We start from the raw sequence: 13,134 nt of genomic DNA on the forward strand, positions 1-13,134 counted from the left end.
TGTGATGCTATAATGGTTATACATCATGGCTTGGGAGCAGGTGATCTGATAGGCCTGATTTCCAACATTTCTGATCTAATGAGAAACACTGGCAAGGCCTAATCTAGTACGTTTGCTGGCTATTCCTGTATTTGTGTGCCTTCCCTGCCCCTTAATCCTTGTAAAGCAAAAGTTTTCTTAAACCTTTATGTTAACTTTTTAGGGTGGATGTTGCAGTGACTGAAGGGCCTGGAAAGAAGCATGAAAATTATCTGGTTATTGATGTTAACACGATGACATACTTGGCCTGGGTTTTAAGCTGCTGTGAGACGGGTTGAGATGGTTGGAGCTGATTTGCATGGCTAGCTTAATTTATGTTACATTCTCCTTTCCAAATTGCACAGGTGTTAACTTAGAACCTAAGGTACATCAGTGCACACCTGCCTGTCTACCTGCAGGGGTAGCTCTGGTCACAGATCCTGTCCTGGTTCCAGCATTCAGAAATGAGGCCCTATCTTTCAACACAATTCAGTCCTGGAAAAAAAATAATAATGCTGTAAGGAAAGTGGTGTTAGTATTCTGAGTGCATCCTGTAGGTCAAGGAGAAAGCAGCCCATCCAACGTCCAGCAGGAAAATGTGGTTACCCATATAGAAGATTTGCTCTGCCTTTTCAGGCACAGAAACAGGAATTTTCTGTGAAGTGCCAGTGGTGTAAACTCTGTTTCAGGGCTCTGGCTTCACCAACAGTCACCTCTACCTCTGCCCACTGATGCAAGAGCTCCATTTAATCATAGAATATCCCAAGTTGGAAGGGACACACAAGGATAATAGGGTCCAACTCCTGGCTCTACCTAGGACCACCCAAAACTCAGACCCTATGTCTGAGAGCGTTGTCCAAACACTTCTTGAACTCTGTCAGGCTTGATGTTGTGACTGCTTACCTGGGGAGCCTGTCCCAGTGCCCGACCACCCTCTGGGAGCAGAACCTTTCCCTAACCCCCAGCCTGACCCTCCTCTGTCCCAGCTCCATGCCGTTCCCTCGGGTCCTGTCGCTGTCCCCAGAGAGCAGAGCTCAGCGCCTGCCCCTCCGCTCCCCTCGTGAGGGAGCTGCAGGCCGCCATGAGGCCTCCCCTCAGCCTGCTCTGCTCTGGGCTGGGCAAACCAAGGGACCTCAGCTGCTCCTCATATGTCTTGCCCTCTAGACCCTTCACCATCTTTGTAGCCCTCCTTTGGACACTCCCTAATGGTTTTATGCTCTTATTATACTTTGGCACCCAAAACTGCACACAGTACTGGAGGTGAGGCTGCACCAGCGCAGAGCAGAGCAGGACAGTCCCTTCCCCTGACCAGGTAGCCCTGCCATGCCTGATGCAACCCAGGGTACAGTTGGCTGCCAGGGCACACTGCTGACTCATACTCAACTTGCTGTTGACCAGAACCCCAGATCCTTTTCCCTTTAAGCTCAAACTTTGGCCTTCAGACTCTTCCCTGCCCTTTCCCAGCCCTTTCCTTCAGGCCTTGCCCTGTGCCCTGCAGCTCCTGTTGACTGGAAGTTATGGATTGCATTTGGATTTGACCTGTCATCTCACATTTACCTGATGGTCACTGACTGGCCTGTGAACAGAACCTCTTACCATCACCAGGCTGACAGATTACCATCCCCTGGCCTGTGAGATCACTTTCCCTGCATGATGCGGCATCCCTCAGCTTTCAACTGTTGTCCCTTGTGGAGCAGCCCCAGTCCTGCTGCTTCTTGACAAGTAGCTTGGGTCTTCTCAAGCTTTGATCCATCACGGAGCCTGGCCCTCAGGTTATAAGCATCTAGCCCTCAAGGCTTCCCCTCAGCTGCACGTTAATCTCAAAATCCTGGAGGAAGCTATAATGCGTGTAGAGATGTGGCACAGCCGTTCAGGTTTCTTGAAAGTCTCTTGCTCCCCAACTTCCAGAATCATTCACTGAGGACTGTGCATGGAGTGCAAGTGCTCAGCCAGTGCTTTACTTTATACCAGTGTAGCTTTGTTTCCTTTCTACTTCCTCTCCTCCTTTTTGGAAATCCCACCAGTTTGGTAGAAGGGATGATGCAACATGTAGGAAATGGTTTTAAGGAGGAATTCATCTCCTGTTCTCTGTTTCCCGTATTTGCACATCCTTCCGCCTTTGTTTAGAACCCAAACACACAGAAAGATGCCAAATAAAGAGCACAGTCAGAAAAATACAGACAAAGTACATTCAGGGGTACTATGTGTGAACAAAGGAAGGCAAGAGAGATGGTTAGGATTTAGAGTTTCTTCACTTACAAATACTGTGGGTTGTAAAGTGGAAACCTAGCTTTCCTTGTTTGCTTTATTTTTAATACCTATTATAAACAAAATAAGCCACAAACAAATCATTTCATATGCAAATTTTTTACACACTCTTTTTCAGGTTATAAAAAGAAATAGGAATAACAAGGGTTTCAGGATTAAACCAGCCTGCTATTATTGCTTTTTCCCCCTCTCCACACTCTTTTCCTCTTTTTTACTATTTTACACAACATAAAAAATTTATAGATTTTAACGTTTACATGGAGTCTATAAAAACCTCATGCTACATTATCATATTGCTAAACTTTATTCCTTTTTATTATGGCTTTATTATTCTCTCTCATGGATGAAATGACTGATATTTTATTTTGAATTGTAATTTATTATACAGTTAATATCACAGGGGTATTTTTAAGGAAACAATAACTGTAGAATACTGACAAAATATAGTATTATGAAAGGAGTATATTCAACAGCATGAATGTTAATACAAATAGCAGAGAAGGAAATAGACATTTTAATTATAGTTACCTTTATCTGCATTTATGGTGAATGTAGAACATGTGACCCAAAAAGATATAAATCGGAGGTTAGTCTCTGTTGATTTATGGATGTGCGTTTCTCCAGTGCCAGTTATTTTATGCACAAGATTAACTGAGTTGATTCCAGATTTTTTCACTGTTAGTCATATGGGAAGACCAACAAGTTTCACCTTATGAACTCTGAGACAAATCTATTAATATCGTGGTATTTTTATGACTCCAATTTCTGTGCACTGAAAGAGAAGAAAGATATAATGACTGAGAAAAGGAAAGTAGAAATCATTTGAGTAAATGAAAGTAGAAATCACTTGGAGTTGTTTTACATGGAGAAAGGGAGCACAAGTTGCTAAATTTCAAAACTTTTACATAAGATAATCAGTCACTGGGAAATTAGCCTTCAAACAGCCTACACTACAACTACAGGCACATATCATTTTTTAAATTTGTGAACTTTTCCCCCTCACAGTTGTACACACAAACTCTGCACCATATAGCAAGATTTGCAAGACACGAAACAAATGAAAAGCTATCTTCAATTACTTCTAGGCTAAGGAAAAAAAGTCTTGGTTGTGCTTCTAAGTATTTACAGGTATGTAAAAATCACAGGTGCATCACACCTCTGAATTACTGTGGTCTCTCTTGGCATTTTACTTTCAACCAAGGAGAGTGGAGCCCAAGCAGAACTCTTGTGGTTATGGTGCAGGTAACGTGGCAGTAGAGTGAAGATGCCTGATGTTCTAATGGGATCTCATCAGTGGTGAGGGAGAATGAAGCCATCTTTGGTCCTGATGTAGGAAACAGCACTCAGGCTAGGAGGAAATCCAGGACCACCTCAAACCCATGCTATCTCAGTTTCCCTCCAGTTAATCCTTTTTCTTACATCGCATCACCTCTCCAGATCCAGTTAGGATAGAGTTAGACTGTCAGGGAGCAGCAAGAGCTGGTTGATCACCAAGGGGCCAGGGAGCCAAGAGCAGTGCACAGTAATGAGGTGGGCATCCCACAGAGCAGGCCTGGGGATGGCAGGATGTGGCAATTACTGAGCACAGCTGATGCACAGCTGTGAACTTACCTCAACAGAAAGGGAACCAAAAGGTTCTAAACATCAGGAAGCACTTCTTTTTTTTTTTTTTTTTTTTTAACTGTACAGGTGACTGAGTAACAGAACAAGTCTCACAGAAATGTTCTGGAGTCTACCCTGGAGATCTTCAAAAGCTGCCTGGGCACGTTCCTGGGCAACCTATTCTGGGTGGTCCTGTCTGAGTTGGGGAGTTGGACCGGATGACTTCCAGAGGTCCCTGCCAGCCTCAGCCATACTGCGAAGGTAGCCTGTGCTCGAGATAAATGGCTTTAACAGTCCAGTAGATCAATGGGGTGTGTAGCTCTACTTCTCTGAGTTAATCAAAAGACTGTAAATACACCAGCAAACATGGTACAACCCAATGGAGTGTACAAAATAAAGATAACAAACGGGAAGAACTCTGAAGGGAGCTATGGGCTTGAACTGGTTTCAGTTCTCCTTCCCAGAGGCTAGGAACACCCAGCATTGTTGTGGTGATGTATTATAGAGATCAGTAATAGGAATCACATTTATGTTGTGACTCAACTGTATATTACAGATGCAACATTCTGCTGAGGATGATTTGTACCTGTGCTGTCATTTAAGTGCATTGCTGTATCACTCTGATAGACAAAAATCCCGCATAACTTCAAAAAAGCAGGTTTGGTATTCAACATGAAACCCTCTATCTATAGAATATCTAGAAGAAGCTGGCCACTCAGTGTGAGACCCTGACACAAGCTGAACTGAAAGACCACGTAGCTGGATGTGCTTGTAGTGATGAGGCAGTTCTGAGGTCATGCTGGGGTGCCAACCTGCAGGTCATGGTCAGGGTCAGGGTCAAGATCAGGTCCAGGGGTTGTATCAAGGGTCAGACGCTATCTGGAGATTACTAGGCAGGTCCACACTGATGGTCAGAGCAACTGAGGCATCTCGGTGTGCTCAGGACAGTGGCAGACTCACAGTGGCTATGTCTCCACTGTCAGCCAAGCAGGTGGCAAGGTTTGTTTCTCCACAGTGGCAGAGGAAGAAGACAAGATGATGTTTTGCTCCATGATGGTGCACAAGCAACAGCAGGTGACCGCACAAGGAAGGGCAGTGGAAGGAGATAATTTCCAACCTCATCAGCACAGTATTCTCCTTAGCAGTGGCTCCCAAGGAGTGTGACGTGCTGGTGGTTTCTTCCTCCCCAGTTCAGGAGAAGGAAAATTCGTTCAGGGTAATTTTTTTTTTATATGTTTGCTAACAAGTATTTATGCTTTTTTCTTTCTTCATGGTCTTCCAGGTTACTTCCGAATTTACTGTATGTGGTGAACATATGCTAGATAGTATCCTGCTGGATGTCACGGTATGAATGGAAATTATTTGCTACTGCTTCCCAGGCTTCATTCTGTTCCTTGGCTTTAGACCCAGATAACCCAGTGCCAGCACTTCTATTTTAAACTGGTATTTGTGCAGCTATTCTAGCATCAAAAAATGAAACACTAAATAGAAAAATACAAAAACATTTTTCCTGATCTGTTGATTATGCTGTTTCCTCCTCTGCATGGTAACTCTGTGTTAACATTAGCATTAGACTCCATGGCCTATAGGTGTACTGCAGGCAAAAAACAAAAGCATAATGTCTTTTTCCTCGCAACATATTTACATTGTGGAAAGTCTTTGTAGGGTGCTAAAATAACACGAAAAGCCAAAAGCAGATTTAAAAAAGGGTTAATCAGACAGGTTGATTTAAAAAGTTATGGTCCAAATACAGTAACTGCTCAGAAAGCCCATCAATAACGGGTTGTTAGGAGATGGAAACTATATTAGACAACACATAAGTAATACTAGACATAAGCATTTTCTTTTGCCCACTCCTGAAAACGGAATAGGAAATGAAGCAAACCTTTGATAAGTATTCATACCTCTTCTCTTCTAAGGCAGAACCACTCTATCCCTAAGTACCCCAAACTATGGAAAAAGGGACCAAGAAGACATCCCAAGAACATATACAGTGTTTAAAAAACATGAAAGTAGATAACTCCCTTACTGAAACAGCTCCTCTCCCAGGAAAATTTGTGCTAGTACCTGTTCTAATAATACAGGAAAGGATACTTTCTCACCTATTCCAGCAACATCTCATTTTCTGAATAGATGTAATCTTTCAACACTTTAGTGTGACTTCAAGACAAGAAACTTTCACTTTTAAGTTAATAAAGCAATCTCTGACTTACTGTGAACAAAGTGAATTGTATTGCAAAACATCATCAATGAATTTTTGATCACTAAAGCTGTATGAAAGTTCATGACAGATGACAAGGTAACATTCCCCAGCTGAAATTCTCATGTTCCTGTTGTATTTCGTATTTAAACTGCGGTGCTCCAGTCTCAAAATATTTTGTATATATGCAAACACACACAGTGGAAATATGACTCTAAGTCATAGCGAGTGAAAGATGCCCAGTCCAGGCTGTCCCCCAAAGTAATAAAAATGCTCACATAAGTTTATTTTCTGCCTATATATTCTTATAGGGAATTAATTTCCTACAACTTTGAGATTATCCAGTTCTTTATAAACCTACATTTCTAGAGGCTGAAATTAATTGATATTACAGTTAATTTATTATTCTATTTCATTATTTAGATTAATTCAAATTAAATTTAAAATGTTCCCTGCAGTGAGTAATGGCATCCGCCATTAACCTAACATGGAAATTTAACCTGTCTGCTTAAAAAAACTTTCATACTTCACAGAGGAAAGAGCTTTTGATTATGTACCTGCTTAAATAAAATTAGGCAAAACTAATTCTAACTCTTGCAGGTGAACGAGCTCCTCAAAAGTGTAATTTCAAAAATATCAGTTGTGGTCATCTCAAACAAAGCACCTCAGCAAGGGTTGAAGATTTTTAAAAGATGAATGGACGGCAATCCAGAAGGACTGGATATCATGCATCAATCTGATAGGAATAAGCGTTAACATTCCTGCCTTTAGAGTACACAAGAAGCCAGTAACTACAGTTGTGGAAGATTCCTTGATTCAGTATTTGGTTCCTAGAATAAATATTATTCGCGAAAGCAACTTAAAGCAAAATTATGTAGTTGGGCAAAGTAGACTGTTTCATATACTTAGGACTTCTTGCAATTACCAAGAAGTCATTCACTGTCCTGCTAATCCTTATAAAAGGACAAGAGAAAGTGAATCCTCAGACTGCTGTACACAGAAGAGCTGCAAATTTCACAGAAAGATCCATTTTGAAGAAGCAGATCCACTGCACACAAAGCAAGCACAGAAAGTATTGAAATAAATTGCTAATAAAAATGATTGGGGAGATACAGAACAACCTGAAATAAAACACTGTGTGAGGATCTTCTTCAAACTGAGACTCAGGAGAAACCAAAACTTCCACAGGAGATCATAACAAAGGCAGGATTTTCAGCAAGAAATGTGCTTTTCTCTGAGCTAGGTAACTTGTTCATTGTACCAGTTTTCTAAAAGGCATTTTTCTCATTCAGATAGAAAATACACCCCAATTACATTCATTTCTTAAGGAACAAACTTGAAGTAACAGCAGTGAATAGAACGATTTACATGAAATTTTCTTCATAGTAATAAGAATCAGAATTTATATAATGTTTGCACATACATTCAATTTGTTTTAACGAACTGAAGGAAGGCAAAGCCTCTTCAGCTGAATTCCAAGTGGATAAATATATTCTGTTTTAAGAAAGTAATTGCTATAAGATCTTATGAACTCAGCTGGATACAGTAATATGTTTCATATCTTAATATAGGACCCGATATAACTTCACTTTGAGCTGCCAACCATGAAATATTTTTTATGTGCCGGCAACATGATAAGAAATGCTTTGTACCTGTTGAGGAGTGGTCCAGAAAAGAGGAAAAAGCACTTTAGAAACAAGCTGTATCGTGTTGCCAGATACCAGTACACATTTCACTGCAATATTGCAGTTCCTTGAATGGAAACTCCCCTGGATAAAAAGCAGATGATAAACAGGCAGGAAGATCAACTTCTTTTACAACTTAATTCAAATCTCCTTTCTCTTGCCTGCAGGACCTCTTCTAGTTTTCAGCTTTCTTGTTCAGAATCCTCGTATATCAGATTCTCTCACTCAGGCAAAGAGCAAGGTCATTTACAATGGCAGTAGAAAGTTGATTAGAACAAATAACAAAGGCTGTAGTTGCAGTGAGTTAAAAAACTTTAAGACCATTAAATAGACGAGCAAAACTCAGACAGAATCTACTTTTGTCAATAGACTCCCACAGTGTATTTCAAGACAAGCATTTCCTTTTGATAAGTGACTCTACATGTTTCCTCCACCATAGTGTGTCTGGGCTCAAAGTTTGCCATAGAACTGTGCTGTTAATGAGTAATGCACAAAAGGCAAAGCAATTAATTCCTGAGGTGCTAGCAAAATGACAGGCTATGCGACACGTACTCCAGAGCTTTACAAGCTGAGTAAAGTATCTAAGTTCAGATATGAAACTCGCACCTCCCCCAACAATTCAAATTACCATTACACTGTGGGCAGGGACAGGAAGGATAAAAATAGTTTTTTGGTTTTTTTTTCCCTTTGCAGTGCTGTTTGCATTCTCCCAGTACCAGACTCCCTTTGCTAATTTCAGAGAATATTCCAACCCTTACAGAGGGAAAGAGAGGGAGAAATGGAGGAGGGTGGGCTCACAGCCAGAAAGTTATCCATAGACTTTCAGATGATACCTCATTTAAGCTCATGAAACTCACTTTCACATGAGTTGTGACATAACCGTGGCAGGAGCTGACAAGTGTCAAAATCTCACTGAGGAAATAAGATTTAAAGTCCTATCCTGCTGTACCCAAGAGCAGCCAGCAAATATTGCACATCTATCCTGTTTTTTCCCACAGCACTAACTCTCCTCAGCAGTGTCTTCGGCACTCTAAAGGCATGTCCAATTCACACTTTCGCTTCGAATAGCTGCTGATATATAAACCAAATTCTTCATGGCTTTCCTATAGAGGTGGAACACTTCTAAATATCACTCTGCTGTGGAGAATAAAGAGTTACTGGATCCTCTGCTGTCAGGACTGGGGTCCACATCGTGACTTTTCCTCCGTCTGTGCCACAAATAGAATGAGATGGGTTGAGGCTGTCCATTTGCTCTGTTAGACCAGGCTCAGGAGATGTGCACAAATGTCAAACTGGATGTGAAGTTTGGGATTTTTTCTTCTAATAAACCTCTTTTTGTTCCTGCCTGGGTTTCCTCATGAAAACTGCCCCTCTCACTTCCTTCCAATATGAGTAACTGGAAATGCGCACGTGGGCAAGCCGCACCCATAGCACCACCACCTGCTGCTAGTTCCAGGTTTGGGGACAGGGGGGATAACCCACACTCACCATGGTAGAATCATCCACTCAGCAGAGTGGACACTTGACCGCTAGTCTCAAAATCCAAACCCATCTCCAGATGGGCTGCTGGTTTCCTGCTTTTGCTCAAAGCAGGCTTTAAAGGAAGACCAAGGGGCCATTAGCAGCACATTCCTTACATGGGAAAAGAAAGACTGTCCCCTTTTACACAGTTCGTGCTACAGTCCTCTTTCCTGGTAATTCCTCTTCACCCTTTGGCTGTGTGACAGAGTAAACACTCTCCTAAGGAGTCAAGCCAAGGTCCACAGCACAGAAAGATAGGCAATATGCACTGAGTCGGGGCAGTACAAGGCAGGCCTTCTTGGCAAGGAGGGCTCTATAACACACAACAAATAGCTTCCTGCGGAGAAAAATTTGCTTGTAGGATTGATGAGGGGTTCTACAGAGCAGGCCTGACATAGGAAATAAAAAAGTTCTGCAGCCTGTGCCTGCCTCACAGGGGACTTTCAGAGAGGAAGATAAATGGTGAAGGAAAGAGGGAAGAACATAAGGCAGGAGTAGATGAGTTCTGGATCAGTAACAGGTGGTAGTAAAGGAGGGAAGGCTGTTGTGAGTCCTGATAAAGGAATTCACAGCTTTATAAACACTAGATTAATGCTTTTCCACACACTGGTGCCATCTGCACAGGAAGACATGGGCACTGTGAATGGATCTCGTTGCTGTCTTGAAGTCACCTCATATTCCCTCTCTGCTTGCTGATGCCCTGCTGAATCAGTGATACGCATCCCTTCCTACAGCTATAGGCATCCTGCAGAGGGCACATCCATCTGCAGGGCATGCTGCTACCACAGTTTGCACACAATGCAAGACAAGTAGGGCAGGCAAGTACATTAGGAGGGTCTATGTTGCAGCATTTGAAGAGAGGAAGAGGGTGGCTCTTGAAGCTCTGATTCATTCCCAGCTACTTAGCACTACAGGCAGCACCTGGGACCACAAAGACCCCAGGATGTGGGCAGCACAGGCTCCCACCAGGCTGCTCTCTCATCCAAGTGAGAAAACACGTAGATGTGGTCAGGATGATCCATCCATGACTGCACAACCTGCCCACAGTAAATAGCTTGTCCAGTGGCTTATCTACAGCCACCAAAGGCAGCAGAAATCTCTCATTATTTATTGTTAGTACCTCATGATCTGACATTTAATTTAAGTCTTCCACTGTGTCTTGCCCAGCAGCTTTAGCATTATAAATAGTGAAGCACTTTCTTTCCCAGTTAAGAACTAGCCACAAGGATTCAGATCTAGTTTGATGAACTTTTTTGTTTGGCTTGCATTCTGTTGTCATAAGTAGGTGATACTCAGAAGTTTACATGCGCTTCTGTTATGAGGAAAGTTATCTAACTGCCAAAGCCACTACTGCTTCAAGGCATCTATCGTGTCCAGCCTTGATGGGAGATACATTTCCCTAAATAGAGGGGTGAAGTAGTTTGTTTTGTTTACATTTTCAAACTTCTTTACAAACAGCTTTTTTTTGAGATTTTTTTTTTTCTCTGTTATGAAAGCTTCTTCAGTGCTTGGTGTTGTGTCATAGAGAGCAAAGTGTGCCCTCAGCAAATCCATGTCAAATATCCCTGGTTGCTTTCTTGTTCTTCACATGCTCAGATGCAGATCCCAAGAGGACACACTCCATGATCTTCCCAGGGACGCTTTCACTCTCGGCTTTTCTCATTTATCTCGTAGGCACAACCATACCACACCCTAACTCATGCTGCTCTAATTGTCTACTCTTCATAGTATCCCAGATGCCATATTACAGTTATTTGTAACAATGACAGTAAGCTGACTCGTCAGGTTCAATCAGACCGTACTCAATCTCCAGCATAAATGTAAGTCATATAAACATGTAGCTTTGATTCTCAAATCAGAAAAAGCTAATGTCAAACCTCATCATCTTTCAGATGCAAAAACTTACTTAGAAACAGAAAGGAAGAGGTTTTCTTCTTTTCATGAAAGAAAAAAGCTTTCATGGCCTAGAAGTGTCTAAATGACCCAGCCACTCTTATTGTTCCAAGGAAATCTCTCAGCCTTCTATAAGCATGGCCTGAAACCTTCCCATACATTGTGCAGCTGGAGCTGAGAAGTAAATCAGGCCATCTGGTGTTCAGATCCCTTACCCATGTAACAGATTGGCCACTTTGTCATTAACAGCTTTTCCAAATGACCATAAAAGCACTTACAGCACTTACACTTTCATAGATACTTACTTGTATTAGCATTTTAAACCTCTTTATATAAACATATATAAACATTTAATGTTTATTCTGTGCTTGTTATCAAAAATCCCCAGTCGCATAATATATGTGGCCTCAAACTTGCTGGGAGATAGGAAAATAATAATACTTTCAACTTACAGACAAGGAGAGGCCCACATATTTTAAACTGTCTGTGGTTAGCTTTCATCTTCAGACAAGACTTCCCTTTTCATTGCTGAAAACTGGACTTTGTTTTGGACCCCTGGACCCTGCAGCAATGACCACAGACATGCATGATTAGAGTGCAGTCCTGGGACACAGAAACTGCAGAATGGGACATGAGGAAGAGAGCTGACAACCTACATGGCAGAGACCACCAATACACGTCCTTTGTCTTAGGCTGTAGACGGAAGGCATCACAGCCTCCTTCTCTGCTCCTTGTGGAGCTGGAACCACCAGGACTGCTCTAGGAGCATCAGCTGGACCAGGTCCCGTGACTGAGGGAGCAGCTACCCTGAGGGTGCTAAGCCATTCTCAACTGCTCAGCACTTACCCTACAGCACACACTGTACCATGGGCTTATCTGTGTGGCACCTGGGAACTAAAAGAGTTTCTTCAGATTATATGTGCTTACTTTGTATTGGCTTACTTATACGTGCTTACTTAGAATCATAAAATCATTAAGGTCTTGTGGCCAAGAGACCCAACGGTATCCTGGGGTGCATTTGGAAGATTGTTGCCAGCAGGACAAGGGAGGTGATCCTCGCCCTCTACTAAGCCCTGTTGAGGCCACACCTGGAGTATTGTGTCCAGTTCTGGGATTCCCAGTACAAGAGGGATGTGGAGGTACTGGAGCGAGTCCAGAGGAGGGCTACGAAGATGATTAGGGGCCTGGAGCACCTGTCATACGAGGCTGAAAGAGCTGGGCCTGTTTAGCTTGGAAAAGAGAAAACAGATCTCACCACTGTGTATTAATATCTGAAGGGAGGTGATCTAGAGGATGGAACCAGACTATTTTCAGTTGTGCCCAGTGACAGGACGAGAAGCAACAGGCACAAACCGAAGCACAGGAAGATCCATCTGAATATGAGAGGGCACTTCTTTACTGTGTGGTTGACAGAGCACTGGAACAGGTGCCCAGTGAGGTTGTTTCCTTCTCTGGAAATATTCAAAACCCATCTGGATGCCATCCTCCATGTGTTCTAGGTGATCCTGCTCAGCAGGGGGGGTTGGACTAGATGATCTTCAGAGATCCCTTCCAACATCAACCATTCTGTGATTCTGTGATTCTCTAACACCGACCCCTGGGGAATACCACTGGTGACCGGTCGCCAGCTGGATTTCACTCTGTTCACCACCACTCTCTGTGCCTGGCGGTCCAGCCAGTTTTTAACCCAGCAAAAAGTGTACCTGTCCAAGCCATCCTGCCTAGGTCCCATGCCTCTGTCCAGTTCATTTCCATGCGTGGGTCTGACACTGTTGTCTGGTTTACGGCCATATCTGGGTCTCACGCTGCGTTCTGGACAACAGGCAGGCCTCTGCTCCATGTTGCTGTCTGGCTGATGCTCCTGCCTTCACCCCACGCCACCGTTGTGCCAATGGGAAGGCCCATGCCCCCAGGCGCTGTATGGTTGAGGGGACGGCCCATGTCCCG

At 42.9% G+C, this 13,134-nt stretch overlaps 1 long non-coding RNA gene across 1 annotated transcript; it reads right to left on the bottom strand.

The window, feature by feature from the left end:
* Positions 1-92: 92 nt before the first annotated feature.
* LOC125183972 (uncharacterized) lies at positions 93-2,031 on the bottom strand. Its single transcript, XR_010829572.1, has 3 exons — positions 1,615-2,031; positions 420-513; positions 93-228 (listed from the first exon to the last, which is right to left on the bottom strand). It is a non-coding gene; the product is annotated as an uncharacterized lncRNA (long non-coding RNA).
* Positions 2,032-13,134: the final 11,103 nt, after the last annotated feature.

This window comes from Anser cygnoides, chromosome 2 (genome assembly GCF_040182565.1).
Source record: "Anser cygnoides isolate HZ-2024a breed goose chromosome 2, Taihu_goose_T2T_genome, whole genome shotgun sequence".
Lineage (NCBI taxonomy): Eukaryota > Metazoa > Chordata > Aves > Anseriformes > Anatidae > Anser > Anser cygnoides.